The 27,555-nt window shown below is 41.6% G+C and overlaps 2 pseudogenes; one reads left to right on the forward strand and one right to left on the reverse strand.

Annotated features, from left to right (window-relative positions):
- On the forward strand, positions 2,518-26,379 carry Gm11392 (predicted gene 11392; annotated as a pseudogene).
- Gm11394 (predicted gene 11394) lies at positions 13,180-14,104 on the reverse strand (annotated as a pseudogene).

Consider the following 27,555-nt stretch of genomic DNA (forward strand, 5'->3'; position numbering starts at 1 on the left):
TGCTACTACAGGTGAGCTTTGGTGCTAGGCACTGGGGAAGCAGATGGGCAGGGACTAGTATGGTGCACCTCTGGAGCTCTGTGATCAGGGCTAGGGTTTCTTTCCTAAACTGCCAGGTTGCTTCAGGGTCACATGACTCCACAGAGCACATCCCTTACCTTGTGTTCCATGATAGCTGTTGGTGCCTCCCCTGGCTCAATTGCCAGGAGCAACTGCAGAGTACCCATTGAAGAAGTGGCTTATGCACTATGGAGTTAGTGTGCAGTACAAGAGCCACATATGACTCTGCTTGCCCAAGTGTTGAGATCCTGGACTCCTGACACACAAGAAGACTTTAGTATCTCAGTGGTTAGAGCCAGAGAGGCCTGGGAATAACTGACAAGGGTGTTGAACTTATTTTTCTGGAGGCTCTCTGTTGTGATCTAACCTGGAAAGCTAGGCTCAAACCACAGTTCTTTGGAGACCCTCTATGTGAGAAGATAGATACTCATGAGGAGCTTCTGAGATCATTTTGATGAGTTTGCTATCAAATCCATGTCAAGCAAAGTGTGTTCTGCTGTGCAAGTGTTCTGCCAATTAATAACTGGCCTGCAACTACTTTTTCTCTTATAATGGTTTTGAGAATTAAACTTACAGAAAATTATCATTACCACGGTGTCAGTGTTATTGGGAATCAGGGATCCCTACCTCGAGTACCACACGTTTCTAGGAAAATTGAAGTTTTCTTCTAAGGATTCTTAGATTCCTTTCTTTGTTTGTTTGGTTGGTTGGTTGGTTGATTGGTTGGTTGGTTGGTTGATTGATTGCTTTGTTTTTGCTTTTGCTTATCAGGATAGGGTTTCTCTGTGTAGCCCTAGCTGTCCTGGAACTTGTTCTGTAGGCTATGGTGGCCTCAAACGCAGAGGTCCACCTGCCTCTGCCTCCTGCCACTAGGAATAAATGCATATAACACCATGCCTTGCCGAAAGTATCCTTTACAATTAAGTTAATTACAGCTAACTCAGACTTGTAACACTAGAAGGAATTAGAATAGTGTCAACAGAATCCCCCACCCCTACCCCTTATCTGGCTAAAATGGCAGACAGATGCTCTAGGATCAAGGATGACAAGGGTTGTATGGATCAACACCTGTTTCCAAGCTTGCTGAATCTGGGTTAGATTAGCTATCCAGTCTTTGCAAACCTTCTAGCTGTGTGCTGGGCCATTGTTCTGGTAAACAGAGAACAAATGTGTCAAGAGACTGCCAAAACTTAGCTAATGCTCTCAGGCGGCCCCTTTACAGCCCAGTAGGTGTGCCCCAAAGTACCACTTAAATGTCATTTTCTGTGTGTGCTTGGAAATGGAGAAGGTTGGTGTGGTAGTGTTGTCTGTCATATTGGCAGACTACAGAATCACCTAGGAAATGGTCATCTAAGCACACTATGAGTTGCTTTTTTTCTCCCCCTGCACATGGATGTTTCTATTTTAATCAGGATATGTCCTGTAACAGTAGAAGCAATTAGAACACTGCCGACAGATCTATCCTAATGTGGACAGCACCATTTTCTGAGCATGGTCCTGACTATGTATGCAGTGTGAATCTGCTCCCACTACACCCTACCTCCCTGGTTTCTTTGCCATGAGGAACCAGAAGCCAAAACACAGTTTGTCACTGGAGTTGATTTTATCAGTGTGTTTTATCACAGAAATAGGGAAAGGAGCTAAGACAGAAAGCAAGTCCCAGATGAATGCAGTCTAAGAGTTTTACCATATGACAACTGGGTAATGCAGAAAGAGAGGGGGAGGATTAGGGAGAGGAAGGGATGGAGAGATGGAGGAAGGAAGAGAGAAAGACACATACAGAGAGAGACACAGAGACAGAGAGAGAGACACAGAGACAGAGAGAGGGGCAGGCAGAGTCAGTCTGTGATAAACCAGCAGTACTTTTCACAATTGTTGCCAAAGTAAAAAGGAATTGCTAGGTCCGCCTGTGTCCTTTCAAATAGATTGGCAATTAAAATGCTCATTTCAGCAATATGGCTGAGCTGTGAACAAAGGGCAACAAGACATTAGGATATCTGAGTCTCATCTTTGAGGATATGAGCTTTGTTCTCCAAGCACTCAGAATTTTTACTTGACAAATCCTGTTCTAAAAGAAACAAGATGTTAGGTATTATGGCTTTGGACTAGAAAACATGAGCATGCCATAAGGTCATTATTTTTATTTGTTTGTTTGTTTGTGTGTGGATATGTGTGTGTGTGTGTGTGTGTGTGTGTGTGTGTGTGTGTGTGTGTGTGTGTGTGAATTGTTTAGTTGTTTGTTTTGAGACAGGGTCTCACTATGCAGCTTTGCCTGGCCTGGAACTTGCTATGTAGACCAGAATGGACACTTTCTGTATGTGGCATGTACTTTCCATGCTGTGTGTCTGTCCCTTGTTCATTGAGGTATCGCAGTTTTGGTGGAAGTGACGATTAGGCCTTTACATCAGCCTGTGTTTATGTGGTGTTTATTGTAATCCGTCATTTCGGTCTCACCATCATGGATCCTCTACTGAAAGTAAATGCTACATTTGCCTTAAACCTTTTAAAAACACTGGATGATGACGTCTCAAAAAATATATTTTCATCTCCCCTGAGCATCGCTTCATCCCTGGCCATGACCTTATTGGGAGCAAAGGGAAACACTGCAAGCCAGATAAGGCAGGTAAGGAACACCATTTGACAGCAGATAAATACTGTGGACTGCCAGTGGACGTGTCCAGTCTGTATCCCAAGGCTAGGGTTATCTTCATTCATCCCGATTTATGTTTGAAGCAACTCTTTCTTATCCGTGTGCACCTTGAGCCATAAATATGCATTTTAGAATAGCTCTTGCAGCATGCTTTTTATAAGACATTCTTTTTATGTGTTTGTTTCTTCCTTAGCTTGCTTCCCTACTGGAGAGTTAGAGGATAGAGGCTTTCCTTCAATTTAAACTGTCTCTTGTTCTTTCTCTTTTATTTCCAAAAATATCACATCTAGTGAGTAACAATTCATCTTTTTCCAATGGGAGCACCTGAAGTCATTTATATAGCTTTTCAGCAGGCTTGGAATGTCTAAGGAAGTGTATCTAATGTCTGACATTGAGGTGTTTACTCTTGGCTGGGGTCTGGCTTTGCGTTCAAGCAACTTTATGTGGTGACATGTAGCTTTGATTGCCTTCCACCAAGGTGGCTTGAAACAAGGGCACAAATGTGTCAGCTGCAAGGCCTTTTAAAACCCAGGTTTAAACATGGGTTTAATTCTGTTGGCCGAATAGTTTTGGGGCCATCCCAGAACAAGATCAGGGAAGAGAATGACCTGAGAGTTCAGAAGCCACATACACTAGTATAATAGCAGCTCTTGTTGGTAGCCATGATTTAGTGAACATAAATGCTAGATATGTGAATAGCCATCTCTGTTCAGACCAGGGCTGACAGAGCATGGCAGATGATCCTAGAAAGAGAACTTTCAAGGTTTTCACCTTTAATTGGGTTGTTCTTTGAATAGCAGCAGAGATCAATAAAATACTAAGGATAACTTTAGTGTTGACTCATTTATCATAGCTGGGCCTAATGAAGGGGTTTTTAATCTGTTTTGATTTCAGACACTTTCTTTAGATAAATGCAGCAGTAGTGAATGTGGAGATGTCCACCGGGGTTTCCAGTCACTTCTCACTGAAGTGAACAAGACTGACATGCTCAAAACAGCCAACAGGCTCTTTGAGGAAAAGACATCTCATATCAGAGCAGTAAGTGTTATGTAGTACTCAGATACATTAAGATGAAGTTATCCTCTAGCCATTGTATAGGCTAATACACAGGTACATGCATACCTTCAACACATAGGCATAGACCCACAAGAAATGTACATTTGCCTTATCCATATAAAGACACAACTGAAAAACAAAAACAGTTAACTCAAAGAGAAATTAAGTATGTAGCCACGAGATGAGCTATTTCATAGAAATATTGAGAAACTATTCCATATACACTGTAAACATAGTGGAAGTTTCAGACCACTTATACTGTATTGAGTTTTGTGTTGTAACAAGGCAGAGTGTGGGTGGTCCTCAGTGACATTGTGTTTTCTAGATTATATCAGCAAGTGGCTTGTTCTTTAATTTGCCTTGTGCTGCTGATCATTTCCATTTAAGGCCTTGTTCATGCCACACCAATTGTTTACATCTGTGCTGCAACACTCAAAGACACTCCAGCAGAGGTAGTGTTTTTGATCTTCACTCTACCAGTGTCCTGGCCTGTTAGAGTAACAGCAGTATGATACTGCATCTGAGGGTACTCCCAGTTAATCTCCTTGACTCTCAGTTAATACTACCTCAAAGATCCAGCTATTAGTCATTTTTCTTTTAGTGATTTTCATCTCAACCAGCATCTTACCTCATTCATAAACTAAGGTTAAAGAAAGCCAGAAACAGGAAGGTTGGATTTTATACTCTTTCTGAACATTTGTTTTCAAATCACATTTGTATATCTGATTTTCTGTTTCCATGCATAGGGAAGGAGGCTGTTGGTGCTAAACACTTTCCTGATCATATAATTATGTTACTCTGTCTCAGTCTTTTAAAGATGCCTGTCAAAAGTTCTACAAAGCAGAGATAGAAGAACTGGACTTTAAGAGTCTACAGAGCAACCCCGACAGCACATCAACACCTGGGTAGCTAAAAAGACAGAAGGTGAGGTGAACACAAAGTTACTCTCTTTTGTTTGTTTTTCATGCTGAGATTTCACTCCAGGGGTCTAAGAATGCTGACCAGGATCTTCTCTGCCACTGAGCCACACCCCATCCCTCTTAAGCAGTTAGCCTACTTTTTTAAAAAATGGAACATTTGTTTGTTGTAAGTTTGTATACGTCTGTGAATACCTGCAGTCAGGACAATACACAAAAGAGGGTTTTCTCTTTCTACCACTGGTTCATAGGGATTCTACTCAGTTTTTCAGGTTTGATAGCAAGCACCTTTATTTGCCTGACCATTCCTCCATCTCTAGTCTTTTTATTTTTGTTTTTTGGAGATAGGACCTCACTTTATACCCAGTCCTGAAACTCACTGAGTAGAAAAAGCTGGACTCAAACTCAGAGATCAGCCTGTCTTGACCTCTCAAATCCTAATATTAAAGGTGTATGCCACAGTACCTGGCATTGTAGTCTATTCTTAATAACCATGTTAGTTCCTTCACAAGTTATTCAAATGTAAACAATAATGACCTTTTGTTCTTTAAATCAGGACTTCTTTTGACATGCCTGGGTACTGAACCAAAGGACTTGAGTATGCTAAGCAATATTTTGCCTAGCACAGAGTAAAGTACTCTAACGTTGACCTGCATCTTTAGCTAAAATCAGGAATAAGAACTCTTTTTATTTCTTATTGCAGGATATTTCTGTGTAGACCTGGCTGTCTTGAAATTCATTCTGTAGACCATGCTGGTACAAACTCAAGGATCTGCATTCTTATTGTTGATGATAGTGTTATTGCTATAAAAATAAGTGTCCCTTTATATTGAGAGAAGTGAAATATCTTATCTATGCTCTTGACCAGAGCAGGAGGTGGCACAATTTGCCTGTAATTCCTTGACATGTATCAATCAGCTCATCCTGCTTGCTAGATAGGTGCTGTGAATAGATACGATGACCAAGGCAACTCTTATAAAAGAAAGCATCACACTGGGTGTGTAGTTATAGTTCTTAAAGGGTTAATTCTTGATCATAGTGGCAGGAAGCAGACAGGTATGGTGCTGTAGCAGTATCTGAGAGCTTTACATACCGATTGACAAGCAACAGGCAGTGAGAGAAAGTGGGCTTACTGTGGGTTTTTTTTTTCATTTTAATGACCACCCCCAACAATACACCTCCCTCAAAAGTCTATTCCTACTAATACTTCCAGAACAATTTAACTGAGGACTGAGCATGCAAATATATGATCCAACTGGAGGATCCAAATCAACCCAAGTATTTAATTACTTTTTTATTGTTGTTTCTGTTAATTCCTTCTTTCAGAAAAAAAAAAATCAAAGAGTTGCTGTGTCTAGGTTCAGTGAATCCAAACACTAGGCTGGTTCTTGTGAATGCCATCTACTTCAAAGGAAACTAGGAGAAGTCATTTAACAAAAAAGACACCAGGGTGATGTCTTTCAAAGTCAGAAAGGTAACCACTGTGCTAACTAAGGATACTACTTGGCAAGGTCCTTTTCCACACTGGCTTCTAAAACATAAAGAGGCTCTTCACATAGCCTGGGCCTCTCATGCTCTTGGGCAGGGCAGCTTAGCATCTAAGATTTTTTTCTTAGCCTTGGAGCTTTCTCTTCCCTTTTTTCTTTCACATGTGGGCAATGATGCCTGCAGGCTACATGGTATCAGGCTTGGCCCTCCTTCTGTCATGGGCTATGCTGTCAATGGTAGTGGTTGAGGCCAAACATGATTTCAGAGCTCTGCAGAGTCCTCTAAAGAGTCTTTTATAGAACTTTGGAAATATGAAAGTGTAAACTCCAAAAGTGTATGAGGTTCTTTGTAGCCCTGAATTCAGCCCATTCCTTGTGATTCACTTCAAGAATGGACAATCCTTTCTTTTCAGAGTATCTTTCCACAGGGAAACCTTGTGTCTTCTTCCTCCTTTAGAGGGACCATGTTTCCAGAAGGCTGCCACAAAACAATAACCTTTCTTTTTTTTTCCATTTTTTATTAGGTATTTAGATCATTTACATTTCCAGTGCTATACCAAAAGTCCCCCATACCCACCCACCCACTCCCTCTCCTTGGCCCTGGCGTTCCCCTGTACTGGGGCATATAAAGTTTGCATGTCCAATGGGCCTCTCTTTCCAGTGATGGCTGACTAGGCCATCTTTTGATACATATGCAGCTAGAGTCAAGAGCTCCGGGGTACTGGTTAGTTCATAATGTTGTTCCACCTATAGGGTTGCAGATCCCTTTAGCTCCTTGGCTACTTTCTCTAGCTCCTCCATTGGGTGCCCTGTGATCCATCCATTAGCTGACTGTGAGCATCCACTTCTGTGTTTGCTAGGCCCCGGCATAGTCTCACAAGAAACAGCTACATCTGGGTCCTTTCGATAAAATCTTGCTAGTGTATGCAATGGTGTCAGCGTTTGGATGCTGATTATGGGGTGGATCGCTGGATATGGCAGTCTCTACATGGTCCATCCTTTCATCTCAGCTCCAAACTTTGTCTCTGTAACTCCTTCCAAGGGTGTTTTGTTCCCACTTCTAAGGAGGGGCATAGTGTCCACACTTCAGTCTTCATTCTTCTTGAGTTTCATGTGTTTAGCAAATTGTATCTTATATCTTGGGTATCCTAGGTTTGGGGCTAATATCCACTTATCAGTGAGTACATATTGTGTGAGTTCCTTTGTGAATGTGTTACCTCACTCAGGATGATGCCCTCCAGGTCCATCCATTTGGCTAGGAATTTCATAAATTCATTCTTTTTAATAGCTGAGTAGTACTCCATTGTGTAGATGTACTACATTTTCTGTATCCATTCCTCTGTTGAGGGGCATCTGGGTTCTTTCCAGCTTCTGGCTATTATAAATAAGGCTGCTATGAACATAGTGGAGCATGTGTCCTTCTTACAAGTTGGGGCATCTTCTGGATATATGCCCAAGAGAGGTATTGCTGGATCCTCCGGTAGTACTATGTCCAATTTTCTGAGGAACCGCCAGACTGATTTCCAGAGTGGTTGTACAAGCCTGCAATCCAACCAACAATGGAGGAGCGTTCCTCTTTCTGCACATCCACGCCAGCATCTGCTGTCTCCTGAATTTTTGATCTTAGCCATTCTGTTTGGTGTGAGGTGGAATCTCAGGGTTGTTCTGATTTGCAGTTCCCTGATGATTAAGGATGTTGAACATTTTTTCAGGTGCTTCTCTGCCATTCGGTATTCCTCAGGTGAGAATTCTTTGTTCAGTTCTGAGCCCCATTTTTTAATGGGGTTATTTGATTTTCTGAAGTCCACCTTTTTCAGTTCTTTATATATGTAGGATATTAGTCCCCTATCTGATGTAGGATAGGTAAAGATCCTTTCCCAATCTGTTGGTGGTCTTTTTGTCTTATTGACGGTATCTTTTGCCTTGCAGAAACTTTGGAGTTTCATTAGGTCCCATTTGTCAATTCTCGATCTTACAGTACAAGCCATTGCTGTTCTGTTCAGGAATTTTTCCCCTGTGCCCATATCTTCAAGGCTTTTTCCCACTTTCTCCTCTATAAGTTTCAGTGTCTCTGGTTTTATGTGAAGTTCCTTGATCCACTTAGATTTGACCTTAGTACAAGGAGATAAGTATGGATCAATTCGCATTCTTCTACATGATAACAACCAGTTGTGCCAGCACCAATTGTTGAAAATGCTGTCTTTCTTCTACTGGATGGTTTTAGCTCCCTTGTCGAAGATCAAGTGACCATAGGTGTGTGGGTTCATTTCTGGGTCTTCAATTCTATTCCATTGGTCTACTTGTCTGTCTCTATACCAGGACCATGCAGTTTTTATCACAATTGCTCTGTAGTAAAGCTTTAGGTCAGGCATGGTGATTCCACCAGAGGTTCTTTTATCCTTGAGAAGACTTTTTGCTATCCTAGGTTTTTTGTTATTCCAGATGAATTTGCAAATTGCTCCTTCTAATTCGTTGAAGAATTGAGTTGGAATTTTGATGGGGATTGCATTGAATCTGTAGATTGCTTTTGGCAAGATAGCCATTTTTACAATGTTGATCCTGCCAATCCATGAGCATGGGAGATCTTTCCATCTTCTGAGATCTTCTTTACTTTCTTTCTTCAGAGATTTGAAGTTTTTATCATACAGATCTTTCACTTCCTTAGTTAGAGTCACGCCAAAATATTTTATACTATTTGTGACTATTGAGAAGGGTGTTGTTTCCTTAATTTCTTTCTCAGCCTGTTTATTCTTTCTGTAGAGAAAGGCCATTGACTTGTTTGAGTTTATTTTATATCCAACTACTTCACCGAAGCTGTTTATCAGGTTTAGGAGTTCTCTGGTAGAATTTTTAGGGTCACTTATATATACTATCATATCATCTGCAAAAAGTGATATTTTGACTTCCTCTTTTCCAATTTGTATCCCCTTGATCTCCTTTTGTTGTACTATGTTGAAAAGGTAGGGAGAGAGTGGGCAGCCTTGTCTAGTCCCTGATTTTAGTGGGATTGCTTCCAGCTTCTCTCCATTTACTTTGATGTTGGCTACTGGTTTGCTGTGTATTGCTTTTATCCTGTTTAGGTATAGGCCTTGAATTCCTGATCTTTCCAAAACTTTTATCATGAATGGGTGTTGGATCTTGTCAAATGCTTTTTTGCATCTAACGAGATGATCATGTGGTTTTTGTCTTTGAGTTTGTTTATATAATGGATTACATTGATGGATTTTCGTATATTAAACCATCCCTGCATCCCTGGAATAAAACCTACTTGGTCAGGATGGATGATTGCTTTAATGTGTTCTTGGATTCGGTTAGCGAGAATTTTATTGAGGATTTTTGCATCGATATTCCTAAGAGAAATTGGTCTGAAGATCTCTATCTTTGTTGGGTCTTTCTGTGGTTTAGGTATCAGAGTAATAGTGGCTTCATAAAATGAGTTGGGTAGAGTACCTTCTACTTCTATTTTGTGAAATAGTTTGTGCAGAACTGGAATTAGATCATCTTTGAAGGTCTGATAGAACTCTGCACTAAACCCGTCTGGTCCTGGGCTTTTTTTGGCTGGGAGACTATTAATAACTGCTTCTATTTCTTTAGGTGATATGGGACTGTTTAGATGGTCAACTTGATCCTGATTCAACTTTGGTACCTGGTATCTGTCCAGAAATTTGTCCATTTCGTCCAGGTTTTCCAGTTTTGTTGAGTATAGCCTTTTGTAGAAGGATCTGATGGTGTTTTGGATTTCTTCAGGATCTGTTGTTATGTCTCCCTTTTCATTTCTGATTTTGTTATTTAGGATTTTGTCCCTGTGCCCTTTAGTGAGTCTAGCTAAGGGTTTATCTATCTTGTTGATTTTCTCAAAGAACCAACTCCTCGTTTGGTTAATTCTTTGAATGGTTCTTCTTGTTTTCACTTGGTTGATTTCACCCCTGAGTTTGATTATTTCCTGACGTCTACTCCTCTTGGGCGAATTTGCTTCCTTTTTTTCTAGAGCTTTTAGATGTGTTGTCAAGCTGCTAGTATGTGCTCTCTCCTGTTTCTTCTTGGGGGCACTCAGAGCTATGAGTTTCCCTCTTAGAAATGCTTTCATTGTGTCCCATAGGTTTGCGTACGTTGTGGCTTCATTTTCATTAAACTCTAAAAAGTCTTTAATTTCTTTCTTTATTCCTTCCTTGACCAAGGTATCATTGAGAAGAGTGTTGTTCAGTTTCCAAGTGAATGTTTGCTTTCCATTATTTATGTTGTTATTGAAGATCAGTCTTAGGCCATGGTGGTAAGGTACCCTCGGGCTCGAGAGGAGCGGAAGGGGCTTGTGCCCCAGGTCATGCCCGGGTAGCCTGCTTCCCTATTTCCCGCGGTCTCAGGTTCTCCGCGATTGGATTGGGGTAGGCGCTGTTTTCCACTCAGCAGAGGTCTTAGGATCCCGTGGGGAATCCTGTGTGGGCCCGTGCGGGTGTCGGGTGAGTCCGCTGGCAAGGTACCCTCGGGCTCGAGTCCACCAGACTTTTTTATACAGAAGAAAAACAAGAAAAGCCAGGTAAACACACCCACCAAGTTACACTGACACAAAACAAAAAGGAATGCATACATAAAAAGATGGCGGGGATCAGGCCGCCTTTACCACTTAAATTGGAGCCAGGTGAATGCTCTGATGCAATGCTAGTCTATTGTTAAACCCACCACCAGGGGTTCTTTAGTAAATATGTGATTATGCTATTCCTCTGGGCTTAAAAAAAAAAAACTGTACCAGGGGAATTCCCTTCCACTAACTCTTTCATGCAACAACCCATCTATTTGCTAGGTCATTGTGTATTCCTGTGTTTGGGTGTGACTCAGCTATTGTCCTAAGTAATTACTATGCAGACTATCCCTGAGCTTTCCTAGCTCTGTACTTTGTAATGCCTGATTATTTTCACTGTCTCTACTAGAAGTGAATTTGAATGTTACTGAATAGGTTACATTCTTACTGAATTCCAAGCTCACAGTTGGCTTCAAGGGTATTCTAGGAACACTGGTGGAGGCTTAGCTATGTAAAAAATCAATCTTTAAAGACACTTATAATAAAACAATACTGACAGAGATCATACAACAGACTAATGTGGGGACAGGGTTTGAGTATATGGGCTATGGGAATGCCAAGGTTCCAGGAGGCAAAATTTCCTTGAGACTCTGCCTCGTGACTGCTTTCAGGCCCTTAGGCCTACCAAGCAGACTGAACTGGAGTGGACATAGCAATAGAGGGATGCTAGAGGGATAGGGAGGGAGAGGGTAGGTGGGTGGGGTGCACTCTCATAGAGGCAAAGATGAGGGATGAGAGGGAGGTGGTGGAATGGTGAGCTTGTGGAGGGGTAACCGGGAAATGGGATATCATTTGAGATGTAAACAAATGGAATAAATAATAACAAGTTTGCATACTGTAATTAAAATAAATGCCTTTCCTATTCTCAAAAAAAAAGGAAGAATTAATTTCTATCTTGATCACTAGCCTAGTTTTAGCAAGAGAGGCACATCAGCTACTCCTAGTTTGGCTACTGTTGTTCTTGTTTCCTGATCTCAAATTATCCTCACTCATTGATTGAAAGTGTGCATTCCAGAATGTTATATTTTTCCCAAGCTTTCCTACATTAAGCCACTAAAAACAACAACAACAACAACAACAACAACAACAACAAAATAGCCACCTAACTTTCATAACAATATACAACTTTAAGTTCTTTCTGAGGGTGATGATTGAATCATTAATCTGTTCCAGGTGCAATGATTTAAAAAGGCCAATAACAATTATTGTAAGTGCAAATGATACTGCCAAATGAGCTGGAAACCTCTTTTAGAATTTTCACACAACTCATAGGTTATAATGGATGAGATAATCATGATGACCATGAGGGTAACAAGCAGAGCAAAACTCCACAACAGCATTAGGTCCTGAGGACATGCAGTCCTTGGGGCTCTGCCTCTCTTAGGCACATCCATTGTACTTGTGCAAACCTGCAAGCTATACTCCATGAGTTCTAGAGAAGTTTTGCTGTTACACTCACACGCCCCCGCCCCCCCCCCCCCCAGTAGAATAGCAAGCTGCTGAGTACTGTGACTGCATTTCCCGGAAGTGAAAATATGGGTATAGAAACTTGATGTTATTGGGAGCCTACCTAAGATGAGCATTTAATACAGTTTCTTGTTGATTGAAAGTTTTGATTCTAGCTGACTGGGACTACACTTAGGTATTTGGGACCTACCTGCAGTCCTGATCATTTAGATCAAGAGGCTTTTAAAGGCAAAAACCATGTGCTAGTATCTCACTCAGCAACTAGAGGGAGAGGTTTGCAGAAGCTAGCAGTTGAAGAGAACCCAAGAGAAGTAGGCTGATGGATCTTAGCCTCAAGTCCTGAAATAGAGTTGGATAATTTTACATGGATTTCCTCATCAGGGAGATCAAATTCAAGTGAAACATAAAATGGCCTCATCAAGAATACAAGATGGAGAGCCCTCTGAACTGGATTGCCCCCATCACTCTAATGCACTTATTTAGTTATTATACTTTGTATGAAAGGGAAATGCACTATTTGTGATTGTTATATTCTCCAGAATAATTGTACATGCCTTTGTCACAAAGAGGCTAATGACACACCCCAGGTCCAGAACAGAAACAGAGAGAAAGAAGAGTGTTTCTTATGGTGTTGAGTCCTGGCACACTGTATTTCTGCTTGCTCCAGAATGATACCTGAGATGCCCACAGATACTGAGTCTGTCCTCATGGCCACTTTCCCCAGAGCCCTGCACTGTACATATTCTCTCACTAAAGGGAGTTGAGACTTGAATTTAGCTGAGTGGAAAAGAGATAACATCACCATTTCTCGTGTCAGCATACATGATTGACCGAATGAAGCCATAACACTTTACAGAAGGGAGTAGCTCTGTATCCAGCAATACCACCTACCCCCACGATGTGCAAATCCAGATACTACTAAAAGCCCTTCCATGAGACATACAAACACTCAGTTCTGAAGATGGGATGCCATAAAGCCCTTTATTTCATAACTGTCATTGCACATAAGGATGAAATCACTTTGGTCACAGGTAATCCATGGAGAGGGGGTAAAAGACTGACAGAAACACCCTTTCTTCGGGGAGAGGAGAACCAGCCAAAGAACAGAATGTCTTTGCTCTTAACATATTCAAGCGTGAAAAGAAAGGGGCAGTCAGCAAGGAAGGTGTGGGGAATTGGTGGTACACCCATCATCACAATTTTTGTGGCAGCTGTAGCCTCTGTGCCCTTCTCATTCACTTCCATAAAGGCCTTATGTATGACCTTGGACAGAAACAAGTCTTGCTTGGAAGATATTCCAGGAAAGTCTGCTCTGCCCTCCTCAAAGGCATCAGTCATGCCCATCTTATAAAGAACATCGTTCATGTCATAGGTCTCCTCCAGCTTAAACTGTGAAAGGAAAACCTCCACCTCTTCTTCATTCATCTTGTCCAGACTTGTCCACTCTACAAATTTCTCAGAAGTCATTTTCTTTTCCAACTAGAAAAGAGTTCAAAAGTTTAGGACAGTTCTGTCATACACAGCATTCTGGAGATGACTGTGAATCTCTACAGTGCCCAGGGAAGTGTGACTTTAACTTAATTTGGTAATTGGGAAGGGCTGGGGAACAGCTCAGTGGTTATTGTTTGCCAAGCTTGCTCCAGGCCCTAGATTCCATCCCATCCACACAAATGAATATAAGATAACAACATGATCATGGGAGCCCAGGAGAGGTGCCCTGGCAGAAACCCATTGCCATTCTTTCTCTCTTGAAGCTCTATCAAGGCCCCATGTTCCTTACCATTCTCAGTTCAACGTGTTCATCTGGAAGCATGATGATCATGTTCAGCTCATTGCCAGCATAGGGAAGCAACAGAATCTTGGTGGATATCTCTCCAACATAGGTCATCTTTTTTTTTTTAATTAGGTATTTATTTCATTTACATTTCCAATGCTATCCCAAAAGTCCCCACACGCTGCCCCACCCACTCCCTTACCCACCCACTCCCACTTCTTGGTCCTGGTGTTCCCCTGTACTGAGGCATATAAAGTTTGCAAGTCCAATGGGCCTCTCTTTCCACTGATGGCCGACTAGGCCATCTTCTGATTCATATGCAGCTAGAGACACAAGATCGGGGGCGGAGGGAGGGTATTGCTTAGTTCATATTGTTGTTCCACCTATAGGATTGCAGATCCCTCAGCTCCTTGGGTACTTTTCTCCTCCTTCATTGGGGGCCCCGTGATCCATCTAATAGTTGACTGTGAGCATCCACTTCTGTGTTTGCCAGGCCCCGGCATAGTCTCACAAGAGACAGCCATATCTGGGTCCTTTCAGCAAAATCTTGCTAGTGAATGCAATGGTGTTAGCGTTTGGAGGCTGATTATGGGATGGATCCCCAGATATGGCAGTCTCTAGATGGTCCATCCTTTCGTCTCAGCTCCAAACTTTGTCTCTGTAACTCCTTCCACGGGTGTTTTGTTCACAATTCTAAGAAGGGGCAAAGTGTCCACACTTTGGTCTTCATTCTTCTTGAGTTTCATGTGTTTAGCAAATTGTATCTTATATCTTGGGTATTCTAAATTTCTGGGCTAATATCCACTTATCAGTGAGTACATATTGTGCGAGTTCTTTTGTGATTGGGTTACCTCACTCAGGATGATGCCCTCCAGGTCCATCCATTTGCCTAAGAATTTCATAAATTCATTCTTTTTAATAGCTAAGTAGTACTCCATTGTGTAAATGTACCACATTTTCTGTATCCATTCCTCTGTTGAGGGGCATCTGAGTTCTTTATAGCTTCTGGCTATTATAAATAAGGCTGCTATGAACATAGTGGAGCATGTGTCCTTCTTACCAATTGGAACATCTTCTGGATATATGCCCAGGAGAGGTATTATGGGATCCTCTGGTAGTACTATGTCCACCAGCAGTGGCTTGTGCTGTAAGATCGAGAATTGACAAATGCGACCTCATAAAATTGCAAAGCTTCTGCAAGGCAAAAGACATCATCAATAAGACAAAAGGCCACCAACAGATTGGAAAAGGATCTTTACCTATCCTAAATCAGATAGGGAACTAATATCCAATATATATAAAGAACTCAAGAAGGTTTCATCCCTGCATCCCTGGGATGAAACCTACTTGGTCGGGATGGATGATTGTTGTGATGTGTTCTTGGATTCGGGTAGCAAGAACTTTATTGAGGATTTTTGCATCGATATTCATAAGGGATATTGGTCTGAAGTTCTCTATCTTTGTTGGGTCTTTTTGTAGTTTAGGTATCAGAGTAATTGTGGCTTCGTAGAATGAGTTGGGTAGAGTACCTTCTGTTTCTATTTTGTGGAATAGTTTGTGAAGAACTGGAATTAGATCTTCTTTGAAGGTCTGATAGAACTCTGCACTAAACCCATCTGGTCCTGGGCTTTTTTTGGTTGGGAGAATATTAATGACTGCTTCTATTTCTTTAGGGGATATAGGACTGTTTATATAATTAACCTGATCTTGATTTAACTTTGGTACCTGGAATCTGTCTAGAAACTTATGCATTTCATCCAGGTTTTCGAGTTTTGTTGTGTATAGCCTTTTGTAGAAGGATCTGATGGTGTTTTCGATTTCTTCAGGATCTGTTGTTATGTTTCCCTTTTTGTTTCTGATTTTGTTAATTAGGATGCTTTCCCTGTGCCCTCTAGTGAATCTGCCTAAGGGTTTATCTATCTTGTTGATTTTCTCAAAGAACCAGCTCCTTGTTTGGTTGATTCTTTGAATAGTTCTTCTTGTTTCCACTTGGTTGATTTCACCCCTGAGATTGATTATTTCCTGCCTTCTACTCCTCTTGGGTGAACTTGCTTCCTTTTGTTCTAGAGCTTTTAGGTGTGTTGTCAAGCTGGTAATGTGTGCTGTCTCTAGTTTCTTTTTGGAGGCACTCAGAGCTATGAGTTTTCCTCTTAGCAATGCCTTCGTTGTGTCCCACAAGTTTGGGTATGTTGTGGCTTCATTTTCATTAAACTCCAAAAAGTCCTTAATTTCTTTCTTTATTCTTTCCTTGACCAAGGTATCATTGAGAAGAGTGTTGTTCAGTTTCCACGTGAATGTTGGCTTTCCATTATTTATGTTGTTATTGAAGATCAGCCTTAGTCCATGGTGATCTGATAGGATGTATGGGACAATTTCAATATTTTTGTATATGTTGAGGCTTGTTTTGTGACCAATTATGTGGTCAATTTTGGAGAAGGTACCATGAGGTGCTGAGAAGATGGTATATCCTTTTGTTTTAGGATAAAATGTTCTGTAGATATCTGTTAAGTCCATTTGTTTAATCAGTTCTGTTAATTTCACTGTGTCCCTGTTTAGTTTCTGTTTCATTGATTTGTCCATTGGTGAAAGTGGTGTGTTAAAGTCTTCCACTATTATTGTTTGAGGTGCAATGTGTGCTTTGAGCTTTACTAAAGTTTCTTTAATGAATGTGGCTGCCCTTGTATTTCGAGCATAGATATTCAGAATTGAGAGTTCCTCTTGGAGGATTTTACCTTTGATGAGAAAGAAGTGCCCCTCCTTGTCTTTTTTGATGACTTTGGGTGGGAAGTCAATCTTATCAGATATTAGGATGGCTACTCCAGCTTGTTTCTTCAGACCATTTGCTTGGAAAATTGTTTTCCAGCCTTTCATTCTGAGGTAGTGTCTATCTTTTTTTTCTGAGATGAGTTTCCTGTAAGCAGCAAAATGTTGGGTCTTGTTTGTGTAGCCAGTTTGTTAGTCTATGTCTTTTTATTGCAGAGTTGAGTCCATTGATATTAAGAGATATTAAGGAAAAGTATTTGTTGCTTCCTGTTATTTTTGTTGTTGAAGTTGGCATTCTGTTCTTGTGGCTGTCTTCTTTTAGGTTTGTTGAGGGATTACCTTCTTGTTTTTTCTAGGGCATGGTTTCAGTCCTTGTATTTGTTTTTTTCTGTTATTATCCTTTGAAGGGCTGGATTCGTGGAGAGGTAATGCGTGAATTTGGTTTTGTTGTGGAATACTTTGGTTTCTCCATCTATGGTAATTGAGAGTTTGGCTGGGTATAGTAGCCTGGGCTGGCATTTGTGTTCTCTTAGTGTCTGTATAACATCTGTCCAGGCTCTTCTGGCTTTCATAGTCTCTGGTGAAAAATCTGGTGTAATTCTGATAGGCTTGCCTTTATATGTTACTTGACCTTTTTCCCTTACTGCTTTTAGTATTCTATCTTTATTTACTGCATTTGTTGTTCTGATTATTATGTGTCAGGAGGAATTTCTTTTCTGGTCCAGTCTATTTGGTGTTCTGTAGGCTTCTTGTATGTTCATGTGCATCTCTTTCTTTAGATTTGGGAAGTTTTCTTCAATAATTTTGTTGAAGATATTTGCTGGTCCTTTGAGTTGAAAATCTTCATTCTCATCCACTCCTATTATCCGTAGGTTTGGTCTTCTCATTGTGTCCTGGATTTCCTGGATGTTTTGAGTTAGGATCTTTTTGCATTTTCCATTTTCTTTGATTGTTGTGCCGATGTTCTCTATGGAATCTTCTGCACCTGAAATTCTCTCTTCCATCTCTTGTATTCTGTTGCTGATGCTGGCATCTATGGTTCCAGATTTCTTTCCTAGGGTTTCTATCTCCAGCGTTGCCTCACTTTGGGTTTTTTTTTATTGTGTCTACTTCCCTTTTTAGGTCTAGTATGGTTTTGTTCATTTCTATCACCTGTTTGGATGTGTTTTCCTGTTTTTCTATAAGGACTTCTACCTGTTTGGTTGTGTTTTCCTGTTTTTCTTTAAGGCCTTGTAACTCTTTAGCAGTGTTCTCCTATATTTCTTTAAGTGAGTTATTAAATTCCTTCTTTATGTCCTCTACCATCATCATGAGAAATGCTTTTAAATCCAGGTCTACCTTTTCAGGTGTGTTAGGATGCCCTGGAATCCGCGAAGTGGGAGTGCTGGGTTCTGATGATGGTGAGTGGTCTTGGTTCCTGTTAGTAGGATTCTTATGTTTACCTTTCGCCATCTGGCAATCTCTGGAGTTAGTTGTTATAGTTGTCTTTGTTTAGAGATTGTTTCTCTGTTGATTTTGTTACCCTCTATCAGCAGACGTGGGAGACTAGCTCTCTCCTCTGAGTTTCAGTGGTCAGAGCAGTCTCTGCCGGCAAGCTCTCCTCTTTCAGGGAAGGTGCACAGTTATCTGGTGTTTGGACCTCCTCCTGGCTGAAGATGAAGGCCCAAAACAGGATCTTTCCCAGAAGCTGTGTTGCTTTGGCCAGGTAGGTGGCCGGTTGTCTGGAGCCGAAGATGGCGCCACCTCAGAAGCTCTCTGGCTCTCGTCTGTCCCAAAAACGGCTGGCCTCTGTATTCCACACCGCCACCCGTGCAGCCTGCCCTCCGCGGAGTCCTGTAGCCAAGGAAGCTCCTGCCCTCCGCGGAGTCCTGTAGCCAAGGAAGCTCCCGCCGGGGCCTGAGGCACAAACCTCTCGGGCTGGAGGATCCCTGTGCACTCACCAGGAAGGTGGCCGGTTGTCTGGAGCCGAAGATGGCGCCGCCTCAGAAGCTCTGTGGCACTCGCCTGTCCCAGAAATGGCTGGCCTCTGTATTCCACACCGTCACCCGTGCAGCCTGCCCTCCCCGGAGTCCTGGAGCCAAGGAAGCTCCCGCCAGGGCCTGAGGCACAAACCTCTCAGGCTGGCAGATCCCTGTGCACTCACCAGGAAGGTGGCCGGTTGCCTAGAGCCGAAGATGGCGCCGCCTCAGAAGCCAACAATAATCTTTCTTACCCTGTTGGAAAAATAGCTGAGGGCAGATGACCTCTCTGTTCCTCCCTTCTAGCTGGAATGCCAGAGCACTGCCAGCGTGTACTTCAGTGAAGGCAGAATGCAATCTGAGATTGGGGTATCAGCCCATGTTTTCCAGAATGAAAAACAGTGGGGGCTGGGACAGATGCTGTGGTTTTCAATCTTCTATGTACAGAGATTGTTGTAGCTTGTCAAAAGACCAGAAACTGTCATTGTTGCAAAATTCATGAGGATTTTACTAATACAACATGTTGGGGAACCCCTTCTCAGCACACAGGCTGGAGGAGAGACCCAGAACAAAGAAAGAACACACTTTTTATACCTTTGTAAGGGCCGGATATAGGCACCAGGGTAGTTTGGCTTATTTTAATTGGTGTAGCCAATAACCCTTTTAGACATTGGTTTGTTTGTATAGGGTGACTCTCATTTTGTCTGTCCTTGTGGTTTTTAGTGTAAGGTGTGGCAGGGGGATTGTTAATCTTGTTCTTGCAGCTGTAAGCTTAGTCATTTTGACCATTAAAACTATGTTTTTATATTTGTTTAGTCAGCCAGCCTTTTATCTGGCTCTGTACTTGGCCTGCTAATACAGTTGGAAAGTCCTTTTGAACGGGGAAGGTACTGGGTAGTCTTGAATTTATTTTGGATATTACAAGATGTTTCTGGGGACCACAAGAAGTTGAGAATGATGGTCCTTATGTCATGATTTCCCTATGCATCAGGCAGAAAGGAGATGGGTGAAACTGGGAAGGGGGAATCCTGTTTGGTTCGGAATGTATTCTAAAACAACAGAGAGGTTGGAAGAGAATCCTTCTCCAGAAGATTTAGGCATGGCTACTTAAGACAAAGGCCTCCTCCTACCCCCATGTCAATTCTTGATGAAAGAGACAGTCCTTGTTGTCCAAACTGTTTTATTGTTATAGGGTATGGACATGCATATGTCTTACTCAGGGTGAGCCAAGGATAAATACCTTCTGCAATAAGGGATGCGGAGGATGCAGAAAGGGAAGTTCATTGTCTAAACACTCAGGGTGTATCTAGATACCTCATTATCATAGAGAGCTATAGATTCTATATTTATATGAATGGTTGCTATGGTTCTCTTAGTGGATATCATGATCACGTGCTCCAATAACAGGAACCTGGACAGGAAATAGTTTGAACTCCTGCCATTCTCAATTATGAGAATTACCAGGGTTCTGAACCTGGTACTATCTTACCAGTTCTTCTGTCTGGATACATGGTCCATTGCCCCATAACTTCTCCTTTTCCATTTTATAAAGGAGAATTGCCATTGAAGTGACAGTCTCTTATACTATTTGTAAACTTTAGAAAGGGTATGGAGTACTAAAATAAAACACAACATAAGCTAGTGGTATAATGAGGGCTGGAGGCCAGAAGACAAGGGATTGTTTAACTAACTTAATTGTTTAGTAGATTGAAATTGAGAATAAGTTTGTACAGATTTTTTTAAGGTATTAAGATTGGGAGAGATGGCTCAGTGGTTAAGAGCACTGACTGCTCTTCCAGATGTTCTGAGTTAATTCCCAACAGCCACATGGTGTTTCACATCCATCTGTAGAGGTATCTGATACCCTCTTCTGGAGTATCAGAAGTCAGCTACAAAGTACTCACATAAAATAAATATTTCTTTAAAAAAAGAAAAAGATTTGTCACAAACAACATTTGATTTACCTATATAGAAATAAGGTTTTGGAAGCGGCGTCATTTTCGGCTCCAGACAACCGGCCACCTTCAGGGAAGAGGACAGGTGTCCGCCCGGCCCGGGAGGCTTCTGCCTCAGGTTCCACAGGAGTCATGTTGGTTCCGGGACTCTGCAGAGGGCAGTCTGCACAGGTGAGAGTGTGGAATACAGAGGCTAGCAGCTTCTGGGACAGGCGAGGGCCACATAGCTTCTGGGGTAGCGCCGTTTTCAGGCTCCAGACATCCGTCCACCTTCCTGGCCAGAGGACAGGAGTCTGCCCAGCCTGGGAGGCCTTTGCTTCAGGATCTGCAGTAGCCATCTTGATTCCGGAACTCCTCGGAAAGTAGTCTACACAGGTGAGAGTGTGGACAACTGAAACAACAGCTTCTGTGACAGGCCAAAGCAACACAGCTTCTGGGAAAGATCCTGTTTTGGGCCTTCATCTTTGGCCAGGAGGAGATCCAAACGCCAGATAACTGTGCACCTTCCCTGAAAGAGGAGAGCTTGCCTGCAGAGACTGCTCTAACCACTAAAACTCAGAGGAAAGAGCTAGTCTCCCAGGTCTTCTGATAGAGGGTAACAAAATCACCAGAGGAACAATCTCTAAACAGAGACAACTATAACAACTAAAGCCAGAGATTACCAGATGGTGAAAGGTAAACGTAAGAATCTTACTAACAGAAACCAGGACTACTCACCATCATCAGGACCCAGCACTCCCACTTCACCCAGTCCAGGGCACCCCAACACACCCAAAAGGCTAGACCTGGATTTAAAAGCATATCTCATGATGATGGTAGAGGACATCAAGAAGGACTTAAATAACTCACTTAAAGAAATACAGGAGAACACTGCTAAACAGGTAGAAGACATTAAAGAGGAAGCACAAAAATCCCTTAAGGAATTTCAGGAAAATATAACAAAACAGGTAGAATACATTAAAGAGGAAGCACAAAAGTCCTTAAAGAATTGCAGGAAAACACAACCAAGCAGGTGATGGAATTGAATAAAACCATCCAAGACCTAAAAAGGGAAGTAGACACAATAAAGAAAACCCAAAATGAGGCAACACTGGAGATAGAATCCCTAGGAAAGAAATCTGGAACCATAGATGCCAGCATCAGCAACAGAATACAAGAGATGGAAGAGAGAATTTCAGGTGCAGAAGATTCCATAGAGAACATCAGCACAACAATCAAAGAAAATGGAAAATGCAAAAAGATCCTAACTCAAAACATCCAGGAAATCCAGGACACAATGAGAAGACCAAACCTATGGATAATAGGAGTGGATGAGAATGAAGATTTTCAACTCAAAGGACCAGCAAATATCTTCAACAAAATTATTGAAGAAAACTTCCCAAACCTAAAGAAAGACATGCCCATGAACATACAAGAAGCCTACAGAACTCCAAATAGACTGGACCAGAAAAGAAATTCCTCCTGACACATAATAATCAGAACAACAAATGCAGTAAATAAAGATAGAATACTAAAAGCAGTAAGGGAAAAAGGTCAAGTAACATATAAAGGCAAGCCTATCAGAATTACACCAGATATTTCACCAGAGACTATGAAAGCCAGAAGAGCCTGGACAGATGTTATACAGACACTAAGAGAACACAAATGCCAGCCCAGGCTACTATACCCAGCCAAACTCTCAATTACCATAGATGGAGAAACCAAAGTATTCCACAACAAAACCAAATTCACGCATTACCTCTCCACGAATCCAGCCCTTCAAAGGATAATAACAGAAAAAAACAAATACAAGGACTGAAACCATGCCCTAGAAAAAACAAGAAGGTAATCCCTCAACAAACCTAAAAGAAGACAGCCACAAGAACAGAATGCCAACTTTAACAACAAAAATAACAGGAAGCAACAAATACTTTTCCTTAATATCTCTTAATATCAATGGACTCAACTCTGCAATAAAAAGACATAGACTAACAAACTGGCTACACAAACAAGACCCAACATTTTGCTGCTTACAGGAAACTCATCTCAGAAAAAAAAGATAGACACTACCTCAGAATGAAAGGCTGGAAAACAATTTTCCAAGCAAATGGTCTGAAGAAGCAAGCTGGAGTAGCCATCCTAATATCTGATAAGATTGACTTCCCACCCAAAGTCATCAAAAAAGACAAGGAGGGGCACTTCTTTCTCATCAAAGGTAAAATCCTCCAAGAGGAACTCTCAATTCTGAATATCTATGCTCCAAATAAAAGGGCAGCCACATTCATTAAAGAAACTTTAGTAAAGCTCAAAGCACACATTGCACCTCAAACAATAATAGTGGAAGACTTTAACACACCACTTTCACCAATGGACAAATCAATGAAACAGAAACTAAACAGGGACACAGTGAAATTAACAGAACTGATTAAACAAATGGACTTAACAGATATCTACAGAACATTTTATCCTAAAACAAAAGGATATACCATCTTCTCAGCACCTCATGGTACCTTCTCCAAAATTGACCACATAATTGGTCACAAAACAAGCCTCAACATATACAAAAATATTGAAATTGTCCCATACATCCTATCAGATCACCATGGACTAAGGCTGATCTTCAATAACAACATAAATAATGGAAAGCCAACATTCACGTGGAAACTGAACAACACTCTTCTCAATGATACCTTGGTCAAGGAAAGAATAAAGAAAGAAATTAAGGACTTTTTGGAGTTTAATGAAAATGAAGCCACAACATACCCAAACTTGTGGGACACAACGAAGGCATTGCTAAGAGGAAAACTCATAGCTCTGAGTGCCTCCAAAAAGAAACTAGAGACAGCACACATTACCAGCTTGACAACACACCTAAAAGCTCTAGAACAAAAGGAAGCAAGTTCACCCAAGAGGAGTAGAAGGCAGGAAATAATCAATCTCAGGGGTGAAATCAACCAAGTGGAAACAAGAAGAACTATTCAAAGAATCAACCAAACAAGGAGCTGGTTCTTTGAGAAAATCAACAAGATAGATAAACCCTTAGGCAGATTCACTAGAGGGCACAGGGAAAGCATCCTAATTAACAAAATCAGAAACAAAAAGGGAAACATAACAACAGATCCTGAAGAAATCGAAAACACCATCAGATCCTTCTACAAAAGGCTATACACAACAAAACTCGAAAACCTGGATGAAATGCATAAGTTTCTAGACAGATTCCAGGTACCAAAGTTAAATCAAGATCAGGTTAATTATATAAACAGTCCTATATCCCCTAAAGAAATAGAAGCAGTCATTAATATTCTCCCAACCAAAAAAAGCCCAGGACCAGATGGGTTTAGTGCAAGTTCTATCAGACCTTCAAAGAAGATCTAATTCCAGTTCTTCACAAACTATTCCACAAAATAGAAACAGAAGGTACTCTACCCAACTCATTCTACGAAGCCACAATTACTCTGATACCTAAACTACAAAAAGACCCAACAAAGATAGAGAACTTCAGACCAATATCCCTTATGAATATCGATGCAAAAATCCTCAATAAAGTTCTTGCTACCCGAATCCAAGAACACATCACAACAATCATCCATCCCGACCAAGTAGGTTTCATCCCAGGGATGCAGGGATGAAACCTTCTTGAGTTCTTTATATATATTGGATATTAGTTCCCTATCTGATTTAGGATAGGTAAAGATCCTTTTCCAATCTGTTGGTGGCCTTTTGTCTTATTGATGATGTCTTTTGCCTTGCAGAAGCTTTGCAATTTTATGAGGTCGCATTTGTCAATTCTCGATCTTACAGCACAAGCCACTGCTGGTGGACATAGTACTACCAGAGGATCCCATAATACCTCTCCTGAGCATATATCCAGAAGATGTTCCAATTGGTAGGAAGGACACATGCTCCACTATGTTCATAGCAGCCTTATTTATAATAGCCAGAAGCTATAAAGAACTCAGATGCCCCTCAACAGAGGAATGGATACAGAAAATGTGGTACATTTACACAATGGAGTACTACTTAGCTATTAAAAAGAATGAATTTATGAAATTCTTAGGCAAATGGATGGACCTGGAGGGCATCATCCTGAGTGAGGTAACCCAATCACAAAAGAACTCGCACAATATGTACTCACTGATAAGTGGATATTAGCCCAGAAATTTAGAATACCCAAGATATAAGATACAATTTGCTAAACACATGAAACTCAAGAAGAATGAAGACCAAAGTGTGGACACTTTGCCCCTTCTTAGAATTGTGAACAAAACACCCGTGGAAGGAGTTACAGAGACAAAGTTTGGAGCTGAGACGAAAGGATGGACCATCTAGAGACTGCCATATCTGGGGATCCATCCCATAATCAGCCTCCAAACGCTAACACCATTGCATTCACTAGCAAGATTTTGCTGAAAGGACCCAGATATGGCTGTCTCTTGTGAGACTATGCCGGGGCCTGGCAAACACAGAAGTGGATGCTCACAGTCAACTATTAGATGGATCACGGGGCCCCCAATGAAGGAGGAGAAAAGTACCCAAGGAGCTGAGGGATCTGCAATCCTATAGGTGGAACAACAATATGAACTAAGCAATACCCTCCCCCCGCCCCCGAGCTTGTGTCTCTAGCTGCATATGAATCAGAAGATGGCCTAGTGGCCATCAGTGGAAAGAGAGGCCCATTGGACTTGCAAACTTTATATGCCTCAGTACAGGGGAACACCAGGACCAAGAAGTGGGAGTGGGTGGGTAAGGGAGTGGGTGGGGCAGCGTGTGGGGACTTTTGGGATAGCATTGGAAATGTAAATGAAATAAATACCTAATTAAAAAAAAAAAGATGACCTATGTTGGAGAGATATCCACCAAGATTCTGTTGCTTCCCTATGCTGGCAATGAGCTGAACATGATCATCATGCTTCCAGATGAACACGTTGAACTGAGAATGGTAAGGAACATGGGGCCTTGATAGAGCTTCAAGAGAGAAAGAATGGCAATGGGTTTCTGCCAGGGCACCTCTCCTGGGCTCCCATGATCATGTTGTTATCTTATATTCATTTGTGTGGATGGGATGGAATCTAGGGCCTGGAGCAAGCTTGGCAAACAATAACCACTGAGCTGTTCCCCAGCCCTTCCCAATTACCAAATTAAGTTAAAGTCACACTTCCCTGGGCACTGTAGAGATTCACAGTCATCTCCAGAATGCTGTGTATGACAGAACTGTCCTAAACTTTTGAACTCTTTTCTAGTTGGAAAAGAAAATGACTTCTGAGAAATTTGTAGAGTGGACAAGTCTGGACAAGATGAATGAAGAAGAGGTGGAGGTTTTCCTTTCACAGTTTAAGCTGGAGGAGACCTATGACATGAACGATGTTCTTTATAAGATGGGCATGACTGATGCCTTTGAGGAGGGCAGAGCAGACTTTCCTGGAATATCTTCCAAGCAAGACTTGTTTCTGTCCAAGGTCATACATAAGGCCTTTATGGAAGTGAATGAGAAGGGCACAGAGGCTACAGCTGCCACAAAAATTGTGATGATGGGTGTACCACCAATTCCCCACACCTTCCTTGCTGACTGCCCCTTTCTTTTCACGCTTGAATATGTTAAGAGCAAAGACATTCTGTTCTTTGGCTGGTTCTCCTCTCCCCGAAGAAAGGGTGTTTCTGTCAGTCTTTTACCCCCTCTCCATGGATTACCTGTGACCAAAGTGATTTCATCCTTATGTGCAATGACAGTTATGAAATAAAGGGCTTTATGGCATCCCATCTTCAGAACTGAGTGTTTGTATGTCTCATGGAAGGGCTTTTAGTAGTATCTGGATTTGCACATCGTGGGGGTAGGTGGTATTGCTGGATACAGAGCTACTCCCTTCTGTAAAGTGTTATGGCTTCATTCGGTCAATCATGTATGCTGACACGAGAAATGGTGATGTTATCTCTTTTCCACTCAGCTAAATTCAAGTCTCAACTCCCTTTAGTGAGAGAATATGTACAGTGCAGGGCTCTGGGGAAAGTGGCCATGAGGACAGACTCAGTATCTGTGGGCATCTCAGGTATCATTCTGGAGCAAGCAGAAATACAGTGTGCCAGGACTCAACACCATAAGAAACACTCTTCTTTCTCTCTGTTTCTGTTCTGGACCTGGGGTGTGTCATTAGCCTCTTTGTGACAAAGGCATGTACAATTATTCTGGAGAATATAACAATCACAAATAGTGCATTTCCCTTTCATACAAAGTATAATAACTAAATAAGTGCATTAGAGTGATGGGGGCAATCCAGTTCAGAGGGCTCTCCATCTTGTATTCTTGATGAGGCCATTTTATGTTTCACTTGAATTTGATCTCCCTGATGAGGAAATCCATGTAAAATTATCCAACTCTATTTCAGGACTTGAGGCTAAGATCCATCAGCCTACTTCTCTTGGGTTCTCTTCAACTGCTAGCTTCTGCAAACCTCTCCCTCTAGTTGCTGAGTGAGATACTAGCACATGGTTTTTGCCTTTAAAAGCCTCTTGATCTAAATGATCAGGACTGCAGGTAGGTCCCAAATACCTAAGTGTAGTCCCAGTCAGCTAGAATCAAGACTTTCAATCAACAAGAAACTGTATTAAATGCTCATCTTAGGTAGGCTCCCAATAACATCAAGTTTCTATACCCATATTTTCACTTCCGGGAAATGCAGTCACAGTACTCAGCAGCTTGCTATTCTACTGGGGGGGGGGGGCGGGGGCGTGTGAGTGTAACAGCAAAACTTCTCTAGAACTCATGGAGTATACCTTGCAGGTTTGCACAAGTACAATGGATGTGCCTAAGAGAGGCAGAGCCCCAAGGACTGCATGTCCTCAGGACCTAATGCTGTTGTGGAGTTTTGCTCTGCTTGTTACCCTCATGGTCATCATGATTATCTCATCCATTATAACC

The sequence above is a fragment of the Mus musculus genome, chromosome 13, assembly GCF_000001635.26.
Source record: "Mus musculus strain C57BL/6J chromosome 13, GRCm38.p6 C57BL/6J".
NCBI classification, from domain to species: domain Eukaryota; kingdom Metazoa; phylum Chordata; class Mammalia; order Rodentia; family Muridae; genus Mus; species Mus musculus.